General features: G+C 41.9%; 1 protein-coding gene across 2 annotated transcripts in view; it reads right to left on the reverse strand.

Annotated features, from left to right (window-relative positions):
• peak1 (pseudopodium-enriched atypical kinase 1) overlaps positions 1-12,500 on the reverse strand; it is a 71,140-nt gene that overhangs the window by 46,104 nt on the left and 12,536 nt on the right. Inside the window, exon 1 of one of the 2 annotated variants that reach the window (XM_058407848.1) lies at positions 4,705-4,953. The exons of the other annotated variant lie outside the window; for it this stretch is intronic. The gene's annotated coding sequence lies outside the window, so the exon portion shown is untranslated. Of the gene's footprint in view, positions 1-4,704; positions 4,954-12,500 lie in introns of those variants that run through there. 2 annotated transcript variants of the gene reach the window in all.

A 12,500-nucleotide genomic window follows, 5' to 3' on the forward strand; every position in this document is an offset into this window, starting at 1 on the left:
TCTTTATTTGTTTCTTTCTTTCTTTCTCTTTTCCTTCTTTCTTTCTTTCTTTCTTTCTTTCTTTCTTTCTTTCTTTTCCTTCTCTTTCTTTTTTTGTTTGTTTCTTTCTCTCTTTTCCTTCTTTCTTTCTTTTCTTTCTTTGTTTTTTCCTTTCTTTCTCTTTTCTTTGTTTTTTCCTTTCTTTCTCTTTTCCTTCTTTGTTTTTTCCATTCTTTCCTTCTTTCTCTTTTCTTTTTTTGTTTTTTTCCTTTCTTTCCTTTTTTCTCCCCTTCATTCTTTCTTTTTTTTTTGCTTCTTTTCTTTGCTATCTTTATTTAGTTACTTCTTTTTTTTTCTTTGCTTTCCTTCCTTGTTTTTCTTTCTTTGCTTCCTATCTTTGTTTTTCTTTGCTTTCTTTCTTTTTCTTCCTTATTTCTTTCCTTCCTCCTTTTGTTTTGATCATTGATTATTCGTGTGAATTATGTTATCATCACTTCCCCAAACTGCAAAAAAAAAGAGAAGAAGAAGAAGAAGAAGAAAAAAAAAAAGACGCCATTTTTACCATCTGGTCATATATTTGTCTAATGTTAGTTGCATTTGTTAAAATTTCATAATAATGAACTCAAACACTCTCCAGTTATTGTGACAGAAATCAAGGGCATGTTGGATTTCATTCCCGACTCGAGTCACCGGCCGGCTCGTCTGCAGTAATGCTGGGGTCCAGTGCTGCTTTGTCTGACGCATTTCTGAGTGAGAACTTGCACAAATGTTCTCCAGTGTTTCTGTGGAGCTTCAGTGAGTGCGGTGGCGGCTCCGCTAATGCAATATCGTGTGGTATAATAGTCACTGGATAACTTCCAATCAATATTACAAGCCGAGTCGGCATTTTTCTTTATTGCTTTTTTAGACTATTGTGTGTGATTGAGAGAGGAAGAGAATATGATAAAGATTGGTGTGTGTTTCAGTATTACATTCAACATTTCCTATCTTAGATTTTCAGGACCTGGGATTGGCATGGCAGAGAGAGAGAGAGAGAGAGAGAGAGAGAGCGAGCGAGGGAGGGAGGGAGGGAGGGAGGGAGGGAGGAAGGAAGAAAGAAAGAAAGAAAGAAAGAAAGAAAGAAAGAAAGAAAGAAAGAAAGAAAGAAAGAAAGAAAGAAAATGAGCAGAGCTTTGAGGAATTCAGCAAACTGTTTTTCTGTGTAGAAACTCCATGTGCATCTTCATACCTGACACAAATACACTATATTGAAGTGCTACTACATGCACTATATTTTTAATGGTCATGAAATAATCTAGCCGTTACATGTGAAACCTTCCTGAAGCGTTCTGCCAAGCCCTTACTCCATCCCGTAACCCGTTCCTGCCCTCAGCTGTGCCTGGACACAAGCACCGTCTGTTCCAAACATGCAGTTGTGCATGATGACCAAACATCTCCAGATAGTACTGCACAACTTCTGTGGTTTGTCCAGATGCATTTCTGCTAACCCGAGTCATGCTTTATTTGGAGAGTCATGCTTTTCCGGGAGAAGGTTTTCACCTTCCAAGAAAGCATTACTTGTCAGATTTGGTTTGAGGCACGTGAGGTAGCGCTCGGGTTTTTCTTTATATGGCGGTTTGACCTCATGCTGGGAAATCTGGTCTTGAGTAGAAGGCAAGTCTCTTGAAGGTCCTGTGTTTGTAAACGATCTTTCTCCCACATCGTTTGGAGACGGCCTTATAACCCTTCCCAGATTAATGAGCTCGACAGTTGCTTCTCTGAGGTCCTCAATGAGGTCCTCAATGATGTCCGTTCTTCTTGGCATGACTTAGACATACACCTAAACACTCAAGAACACCAAGCTGCAAAGAGATCTGCTTCCTGATGGTTCCAATCATCTTGTGTATTTCTTAGTAACACTTGCCCACTAATTATTTGATTTAATTCTCACAGAAGAAGGAAGGACGCACTTATTTTTTTCCCCACCAGGTTTCTGCGTGACTTCATACTGAAATGCGATTTCGCAACAGATCGGATTGAAGAACTGAACTGCAAGCAGGTTTGTCCCCTGACTGTATTACGTTCCTGAGTAACCTCACTTATTATCTTAACATCATCCAGACCAATTAGGTCACCGAGCAAACTTTCCACCGAACCCTTCCAGGATGTACGCCATTTTTGGAGAAGAGAGAGCGAGAGAGAGAGAGAGAGAGAGAGAAAGAGAGCAAAGTAGGACTCAGCTATCAGAATGAAATTCTCAACTACCTAAAATCCACCCCATAAAGCCATAAAGCCATAAAGCCTTTACACCGCGAGAAAAAAGAAACTGTAATGGAAATCGCAAAATGACAAACATGCAACTGTAAAGCAAAACCTTCACTCCATGTCTCATGATCTCTGTAATGGGTTTCCTTGTGTGATAATGAAAGCAATCTACAAACAACCACCAAAGCTTGCTTTTACGGTCAGCGGGGTATCACTTTCTAAGACTGAAATTGTGCTGTACTTCAGTACATGTGGATAATATTCGAACCTCCTCAAAATGGAGCTGTAAATATGTTCATCATTTTCTGTAGCATTTATTCCTACATATAGGACTCATATAGGTGGAGGTGGACAGGACACAGACTTCCCAGGATGTGATCGCACACACTACAGACAAAATTAAGAGAACACACGTCTCTGGACTGGCCGAAGAAACCCGGAGAACCAGAAGGAAAGCACCTGAAGAGCAAGGATGGGTGGAGGCAGGAGTCAATCCCTCCCTCCCTCCACCCTGGAGGTGTTGAAACCACTAAGCCACTGTTCAGCCCCCAGGTCAATCCCCCTGAACAGAAATATTAAGACTTGGACACGATGTTTGACCAAGGTCAGGTTGCAGAGCAAAACTGTATATTGCGCAAAACATCTTGCAACATCTGTAGCCCGCTGAAGGGAGACGTACCGCCGGAAACACTCGTTACCGTGAAGCGTTTTATATTTGCAAACATAACACCTTGTGGAAACAAGTAACCTCAGAGACAGAGGTCTGAGATGCAGGAGGGTAGAGCTGAAAATTAAAGCTGCTCTGAAATGTTTGTTCTTAGTGCACAGCGTGAATAAATCATCTAGTTTTGAGTAAAAGTATGAAGTAAACACCAGGTTTATAGGCTGCAGCATGTTTGGGCATGTCCATGTGCCTCTGACCATGGTCATGAGAAACAAGCCCTCACACCCCTTCCAGCTCTGTGAGCTCCCACACCCACGTATTACTACATTCCTGAGTCCACAGTGTTTGTGTTTGCTTCCACAACCAGAATACTTTCCCACTCTGCCTCCAACACAGACAACAGGAACCTCATGGTCTTACACACCAACATCAACAGGAACCTCATGGTCTTACACACCAACATCATCAGGAACCTCATGGTTCTTACACACCAACATCAACAGGAACCTCATGGTCTTACACACCAACATCATCAGGGACATCATGGTCTTACACACCAACATCAACAGGGACATCATGGTCTTACACACCAACATCAACAGGGACATCATGGTCTTACACACCAACATCAACAGGAACCTCATGGTCTTACACACCAACATCATCAGGAACCTCATGGTCTTACACACCAACATCAACAGGAACCTCATGGTCTTACACACCAACATCAACAGGAACCTCATGGTCTTACACACCAACATCAACAGGAACCTCATGGTCTTACACACCAACATCAACAGGAACCTCATGGTCTTACACACCAACATCATCAGGGACATCATGGTCTTACACACCAACATCAACAGGAACCTCATGGTCTTACACACCAACATCAACAGGAACCTCATGGTCTTACACACCAACATCAACAGGGACATCGTGGTCTTACACACCAACATCAACAGGAACCTCATGGTCTTACACACCAACATCAACAGGGACATCATGGTCTTACACACCAACATCAACAGGGACATCATGGTCTTACACACCAACATCAACAGGGACATCATGGTCTTACACACCAACATCAACAGGGACATCATGGTCTTACACACCAACATCAACAGGAACCTCATGGTCTTACACACCAACATCAACAGGGACATCATGGTCTTACACACCAACATCAACAGGGACATCATGGTCTTACACACCAACATCAACAGGGACATCATGGTCTTACACACCAACATCAACAGGGACATCATGGTCTTACACACCAACATCAACAGGGACATCATGGTCTTACACACCAACATCAACAGGAACCTCATGGTCTTACACACCAACATCAACAGGAACCTCATGGTTTTACACACCAACATCAACAGGGACATCATGGTCTTACACACCAACATCAACAGGGACATCATGGTCTTACACACCAACATCAACAGGGACATCGTGGTCTTACACACCAACATCAACAGGGACATCATGGTCTTACACACCAACATCAACAGGAACCTCATGGTCTTACACACCAACATCAACAGGAACCTCATGGTTTTACACACCAACATCAACAGGGACATCATGGTCTTACACACCAACATCAACAGGGACATCATGGTCTTACACACCAACATCAACAGGGACATCGTGGTCTTACACACCAACATCAACAGGGACATCATGGTCTTACACACCAACGTCAACCGAAACCTCACGGTTCTTACATGTTTAACAATGCAACAACATAAGGAGCCAGCAGAAGTAGCACAGGGTTTATTTCGGATAGAATACACACCCACCTGGGACTTGACTGGATGATCCAACATGAATCAATCTTTAAAACTTTAGATAAAGGATAAAAAAGGAACACTTCCTCCATCTCCCGAGTCCTGCTTTAATTTAAACCGCCTCAGTTACCTCGGTCCGAGCAGAGCAGAGCATCTTGCCTTACTCTCTAACGCCCACTGCATCCACTTCTCATCGTGGAGAGAGAGAGAAATAGAGAGAGAGAGAGATGAAGAACACTATATAAGGTCTTTGTTTCTTGACACTTAAAAACTGTTTACTCTCTGCTTTCCCTCAGCTCTCCTTTTTAAGACAACTCCTAGTGAAGCTCCTTCATATCTGCTGGACAGAACTGAGAGAGGAGATGCACCACTACAGGCTGCTTGATTTACAATGGGGCTGTGAGGAAAAACTCAAAGAAAGTTGATGAATAAAATGAAAGTGTATGAATTTTAAAAGGGTCTGTCAGGCATCATGCTGTCAGGTAAAGCTCAGGCAGAAACCGCTTGTTTCCATGCCGTGAGCACGAGTGATAATACAAGAAAAAAAAATTGAACTCATGCACACTACTCTAATAAACAGAAAAAAAATAACGGATTCTGTTGTATTCACTTTGCACAAGATATTACAAGAGAGAGAAGAAACGTTTTTTCTAAAAGCTTGGCTCACGATTGTACAGTAAATACCAGAACAAAATTACAACCACAGCAAAAACAAATACTTTAAAAGAAAACCATAGACCAGGGGGCTTGAACCCCGATCTTCCAGTCAATGACCCAGAGCCTTAACCACTTGAGCCACCAAAGCCCCCGGATCTTACATTGCAGTAACTTTCACCTAGGAGAAAACATGATGTGTAAACACACATTTGGAATGAATACCAAGGATTTTGTTCCCTTCAATGTCCACTCTCTGGAATTTCTGGCCCAGGATCATTTCCTGTAATCTCATGCCCCTGGATGCCTCCTTGCAAAGTCTTTCCACCTTCTGAGTACTTAATATTCCACAGATTGTTTCCTGACTCTTACTTTTGGATATACTAATTTGCTCATGGATTTTTGTGTATAATTCCAGCTTCTGAACACAGATAAACCCTGCGAGTCATTTATTCAGAGCAAGAATAACCTTCTCACATCATGCAAGGAAAGTCTGTCTCTCCTGCCACTGAGCAGCATACCCTGACCTTCCCTGGAACCAACCAGCATTATGAAGCCAGTTTTCTCAGACGCTAATGCCTTAAAAACCCTGCACCATCCTTTATGAAATCAGCCTCTACTCTTCCACTACTTGAGAATGCCTAAAGTAGCTTATAAGTGAGTCTACATGGGAGTCAGTGCATGAAGCTCTGGCTGTAAGCACCATCCCAAGGTCTTGCCTGGGGTTAAGATGGTCTGGTTCTCTAGCACCATCTGAGAAAAGATAAAATGTGGTCAGATCTCACATTACCACATACCCAGCCTTCTGCACAGAGTTACTCCAGTGATATGGGCTTTAAGCACATGTCATATGCCCACCGCTGCCCTTCAGAGACCCTACTCTGAGAACCAAGGATGTCAAATAAAATGCATTTATGGATCCCTGGCTTCTGGAGAGGGAAAAAAAACCTTTGTGACAAGCTGAAGTTCAAGCAAACTATGTGAGGAAATCATTCACATCCACAGAATAAACTTACAGAGAAGTCATCGGCTCTAATAAGAGCATTTTAGCCAATCATAGTTGAATGTCACCGCACTAGAATGACATTACTGAAAATACAAAGGCTTATTTGGATCAGTCAAATGTCCAGGAATTATATAGATGAAAATGAATAAAGCTGGAATGCTAAAAATAGCAACAAAAAAAAGCGCTATACTGATGCAGAACTAACACCGTGCTTATTATAAAAAAAAGAGAACTGGACATAGAATGACCATTGCAGTCAACGATAAAAGAAAAGCAAATAAACCGTGACTGAGGACAGACATCAGGAGACCTGAAAGTGTTGGGGTCAGGTTATTATACTTTATTATTCAGTATCTACCCAATATCCACCACACTCTGTATAAAAATCTGTAGAACACTGATCCACGCTCCTTCAGCCACCCCAGAGCTGTGAGAAATGCTGTGCATGGAGGAGAACTGTGTCGTCCCTGCCACAAATAAGTTACATAACAGCTCCCTCTGTGACTAACACACAGCACATTTCTAAAGTTTGGGCCTAATCATATCCATCGGTCAAATATTCACGATGTTCAGAGCTCATAGTTTCCTGCCATGCTGTTTTGAATACCCTCATCAGCTTCCTCGCCAATCAGTGGAACCAACAGCTTTAACTGAAGTTGTTAGATGACCTAGTTCTGGTACTGTCACTGTCCTGCTGTAACGTATGTGATCTTCTCTTCAGAGTTGAGATCAGGGAGGAGGTTGTTTCAGGTGGAAGACTGCGAGAGTGAGAGAGAGGACACACTGTTCTGACGCTAGACGGAGAAGACACACATCCCAAATTTCATCCTACGTGAGCACGAAATCTAACACAAAGGCACTAAACACTTTTCCGAGCCTACACTCTGATCATTCGGGAGGAAAAAAAAAACGCATAAATAAATAATGCACACACTTCTAATGAGCACAGATCAGTTTGCCAAACCTTTATTCATATCATCACTAGGTACCTGAGGTTTATTTGGATTCAGTAACAAACAGCTTAGAAAAATTGGTTTAAGCATAAACACATTAGCTAATTTTACGCAGAAAGATTATAGAATCCCAAATGGCTTCATATTTACTGTATATGTTCACTACATAGGGTACAAAATAACTGTGTTATAGAACTTCCAGTGTATTGTGAGCCTAACAAACACCACCAGCCTTCTGGACTTCATTTCATACACCCTCTCTGAAGTGGCATACACACAAACACACACATTCCCTCTGTCTAGACTGAGCGTGCTGACCCTGTCCAGAGCCTGTTGTGTCCACATCTATCTCCTGATACTCTGTGAACGATCTGTTCTATGAAAAAGCCCAGTGCATTCCTTTCATTCTCTCTCTCCCCCTGCTCTCTCTCTCTCTCACACACACACACACCAGATCCCAGAAGGGGAGGCTGAAGTTCACTGTGACCTTAATAAACTCCTAAAACTTGGAGTGATTTCGAGAAAGTCTTTTTGTTTGTTCTTTCTTGTGAAAACCGTAGCAGGATATTTAACTCCTTTACTACTACGAGGCTTCGGTCAGATCGGATCGGACAAGCTGCTGTACTTCAGAAGTGTAAATGCAGTAAAATTAACGGACAGACGCACATGAGCTTTGCTTCTCAAACACTCCACTAACTCGGAGTTTATAATAACCAACACGGCATAACTCGTTCAGAATGGAACGGTTCTTGTTCTTGCATGGGGACCATTTAGGAAGTGACACAGCATGGCTTCTTCTGGAACGCGGCGGTTTTTTTTCCCTTCCTGCTGGAAGGCAGACTGGAAAAAGTGGCACTGTGATGACATCACACACTAAGCATGCATTTAACTTGCGTCATTCTCTTGTCTCATCTCCTGCTGAGCTCTGCTGGTGACATATTTAATTATAAAAATAAATAAATAAATAATGCATGGTCAAAACTTATTACCATGTAGGAACGAGATCCTAATGCGAGGGAACGAGTGCAGCCACGTGTTAATAAGCCGCAGCCATCGTGTTGAGGTCTGCGTGTGCATACAGGGGTGTGTTTTACACAAAACCAGCACATGTGCAGTGTTTCGTTCAGATATAAACACTATATAGGTGTCGACATGCGCACTTTATTATTAACGGCTGAAGATGCATTTAAAATAAATGTTACAATAAATATTGATTAGCATGTATTACCCTTTTCTCATATTTTAAATAATTGATGTGTTATTTTTTTATGAATAATGTCAACAACAATTCTAATAGCCATACAGTGATCAGATCATTCATCACCCAGAACCTTACTTGTGAACGAGCACAGGAACAATTCAATATATTATTCAAATTTATGTGTGACCTACAAAACAAGGAACATCTCGGTTGTACGCTCACTGAGCGGTTTATTAGGAACCTGCTATACACCTACTCGTTCATGCGGTTATCTAATCAGCCGTGGCTGCAGCACAATAAATAAAGTCATGACAAAACCAGGTCAAGAGTCTGGGTTCATGTTCACATCAGAATAAATAAGTTTAGCCTCGGTGACTTCAATCGTTCCAGTATTTCAGCGACAGTTCTGGCAGATCGGATCAAACTGCCTGGGATAGTCGCTCTTGGCATCCGTGGTGAGCAGAAAAGCATCTCATCATGCGCAAAACATCAAAACTTGAGGTGGTAGAGCTACAACACCTGAAGACCACGTCAGCTTCCACTCAACTGTCTGTCAGGAATCTGAGGCACCTAAACTGGACAGACTGGAAAAAAGACCCGGCACCAGCAAGCGTAACAGTTAAACCTCCTATTTTTTCCTCATTCTGATGGTTGACGTGAAAATGAACTGAAGCTGCTCTGCCACATGATTGACTGATTAGATAACTGCACTGAATAAGTAGATGTTTCTAACAGAAAAAGATCGGTGTATAAAAATTTATAATAATTATCAAATACATGACAGTATTAGTAAAAGCCTTAGGATCAGCAAGATTTCCATGCAACTTCATATCTAATAACATGCGATACTATTACTGTTTATTTTATCCAACAGATGTTCCAGAAGTGTAAATATTCACGATGGCCATAATGCTGTTTATCTGTATTAATAAACCTGTAATTAACAGCTGTTGGGATTCAAGGTGCTGTTTAAAGTACACTTTACAAATAACAAGACAACATGGATTTTTCGTTAGGATTTTATTAGTAACGGTTGTGTAGTCATGCTGTAGCACAGGGAATAGAATAGAATAGAATAGAATAGAATAGAATAGAATAGAATAGAATATAGTAGAATTGAATAGAATCTCTGTGGCCTTTTTCTCTACTCTCCCCTTTAGACGTTAGACTGCAGTGGGTCCACAGGAAGGCGCGTCATGGTGAGTGCAGCCACCCATGGAAATGACCAATGTGTTTGTACTTGGCAGTAATTACAGTTGGGTAGACTCCCAAGCTCCTAAGGCCTCTCTCACACTCACAAACACACACAATGCTGAACATACAAGCACAACACGCATCATGCCCCTGCACAGCAAATCAGAGCGACCGTTAGTAATGACCTCTTTGTCTGGATGGATTCATGGCACAGCCTACACACTTAATTAAAGCTTAACGAGTCCTGTTGTAATTTGCCCGCTTTCTTGCTAATAATTTCCTCCAGAACAAACGATCGCAGGATGTTAAAACATGTCCTACATTTTACCCCGCAGTCACGAATAAGTTTAGGAAAAAGGGGCGGGTCAGTGTGAAGCTTCTTTAGCCAGAGCAGGAATGCCACAGTGTCACATGACTGGTGCTGAGCCAAAGGGAACACATACCAGTGTCAGAAAACACACACACACACAATTCTCTCCTTCTTACACACACACCTACAAATTCCACCTGTCCATCCAAACACAGAAACCAGTCTTGGAGCACATAACTGGCACCAGAAAACACACACACAGAGCCAGAATCCTAAGGAGGTATCTCATGGCCACAGAACAGAGCTCCTCTAGCTACTTCCTGTTTGGCACAGAGGTTTAATGACTCGACATTTTCTCTCCCAGTTGGCTGCCAGAGTCGGAATTCTTTGCCCTAACCCGGCTTCGCGTCGCTCCAGCTTCACTTCACCGTCATTGTCTCCTAATACGAATTATCTACAACGATACTTGATCTGCCTGACAATGATGTTCGAAAGAACTACAGGGAAAATCAATTTGGTGACAAAACATCCTCGAAAGATTCTAGGATGTCACTGGTGATGATATCTAGCATTGTCGGATCAAAAGGAAGTGTATAACGTTTGTACCGCTGCGCTGTCTGGAGAGCGGAATTCCGACTACACCACTGTGATTTTCCAGGGATTACAATGTCTCAGGTGTTATGTTGCGCACAAGCATATTCCTGTCATTGCATATATGAGAAACCGTCACCATCCTCTACCTCATTCTCAAAAAAACACGGCTTGTTATTTTATCACACAACCAGAAAATAAATAAATAAATAAAGGTTTCCGGCATCCTGGGAAAGCACCGGCACTGGAGACTGGAGGAGACACTGGAGACTCCTTCCATAAACCTCCCTTGAACAAATCTCTCCTAACGCAAAGACTTCACCACATCAAGGATTGCATGTTTCACTTTGTTAAACAAAACTCTTCTTAAATCTGTTTGTGATTGTATAGTGGAGTCTGGACACAAGGCTGTTACTATGGTAACATACATATAAAACGCATTAAAACGAGGGCATTAATATAAACATGTCATACTTTACAGCTAGTACTATTGTACAAAAAAATAACGGCCACCATCTGACCAATCGGATTCAAGATCTCTTCATACTGCTTAAGCCTCATGGGGTGAAACCGGTCCTTTCGCTATCACTTCATATTAGCCGTGCAACACTGAAAATCCTCGAGTCTTAACTCTCACTGACTGCAGTTTCACATCTTAGAACTTTGTGTTTTCTTGCCATCTGGAGAGTCAGGGCTTCTCTACCCCCAACAAGGGCACACTTCTGCCCACTACATCAGCAAGAGTGTATTAAAAGCAGTAATTAAACAGCATCTGTGGACCCTTTTTTTTTTTTTTTTGAAGTAAATGATTTCAACCAAATGACTTGAGAGCTTGTGGCAAACCCCCACCAACACCCCATCCCCTACACATAATCCCGCCCACTGCTGTTTCCCTGCCAACTACTGCACATGACCTGTTCACCACCTACACACATCCACACACCCACACAAAGTCTACAACACTCGCTCGCTCTCTGTTTCCTATCTGCTGGCATTACGCAGAGCTTACACTCATGCATCGTTCTCAGACAAAGACATCACACACACACTCTCCTACACCCATTCCATTACACACACACAGCTGAGACCAAAAGTGTACATACACCTAGGCTAAAGGCAAACCTCTTTTTCCATGATTTTTGTCATCCAAAACACTACATCTTTGTCCTGGTCACCTACAAACTTCAGTCTGGCTTTTTAATTCCAGTATTTCATGTACAGCAGCTTTTCAGGCCTCAATGATGGATGTACATATTTGGTTCTGGTTAAAGACTAGTTCCCTTGTTGTTATCTTGGGAATCATAACCTTCGGTCAACCCTGGGAGTCTAAATCTCTGTCTCTTCCCTCGATGATGCAGTGTCTGGGTGATCTCAGAATATTTTATATTTAGGAGTTGACCACCTAAAGAGGAATCAGACATGTGGAGACCTGATGCACTCCTAATTAAGACATCAGGCCTAAGAGAAATTTCTTAAATAAAATAAAAAAATAATAAAATAAAATAAAAATAAAATGCCATTAAATTAATTTCCGGAATCCTTTTTTTTCCTCTTATAGAGAACCTCTTTTAGAACTTAATGTACGTACATTTTTGACCCACTGGAAATGTATGGAGTTTTCATGAGAAACTGAGCTTTAAACTGAGCGCTTTAGCCTCGGTGTTGGTAAACTTTTGGTCTCGACTAATATAGTTCAATCACATATAGCCCATCACACCTACCCCACCAGACATCCTGCATCCCCCACACACCCCCTATTCACCTCCCCACACATACCACATAGACACACAAAGCTAAACAGAGCCAGAGAACGACTCTGAGTGCTCCGTTTATGTTTCCCAGTGTTTAAACAGAAAGGTTTAACATGCTTTATGCCGTCACTTTGTCCTGAGCTTGTTT

The sequence above is a fragment of the Hemibagrus wyckioides genome, linkage group LG14 (genome assembly GCF_019097595.1).
Source record: "Hemibagrus wyckioides isolate EC202008001 linkage group LG14, SWU_Hwy_1.0, whole genome shotgun sequence".
In the NCBI taxonomy this organism is placed as follows: domain Eukaryota; kingdom Metazoa; phylum Chordata; class Actinopteri; order Siluriformes; family Bagridae; genus Hemibagrus; species Hemibagrus wyckioides.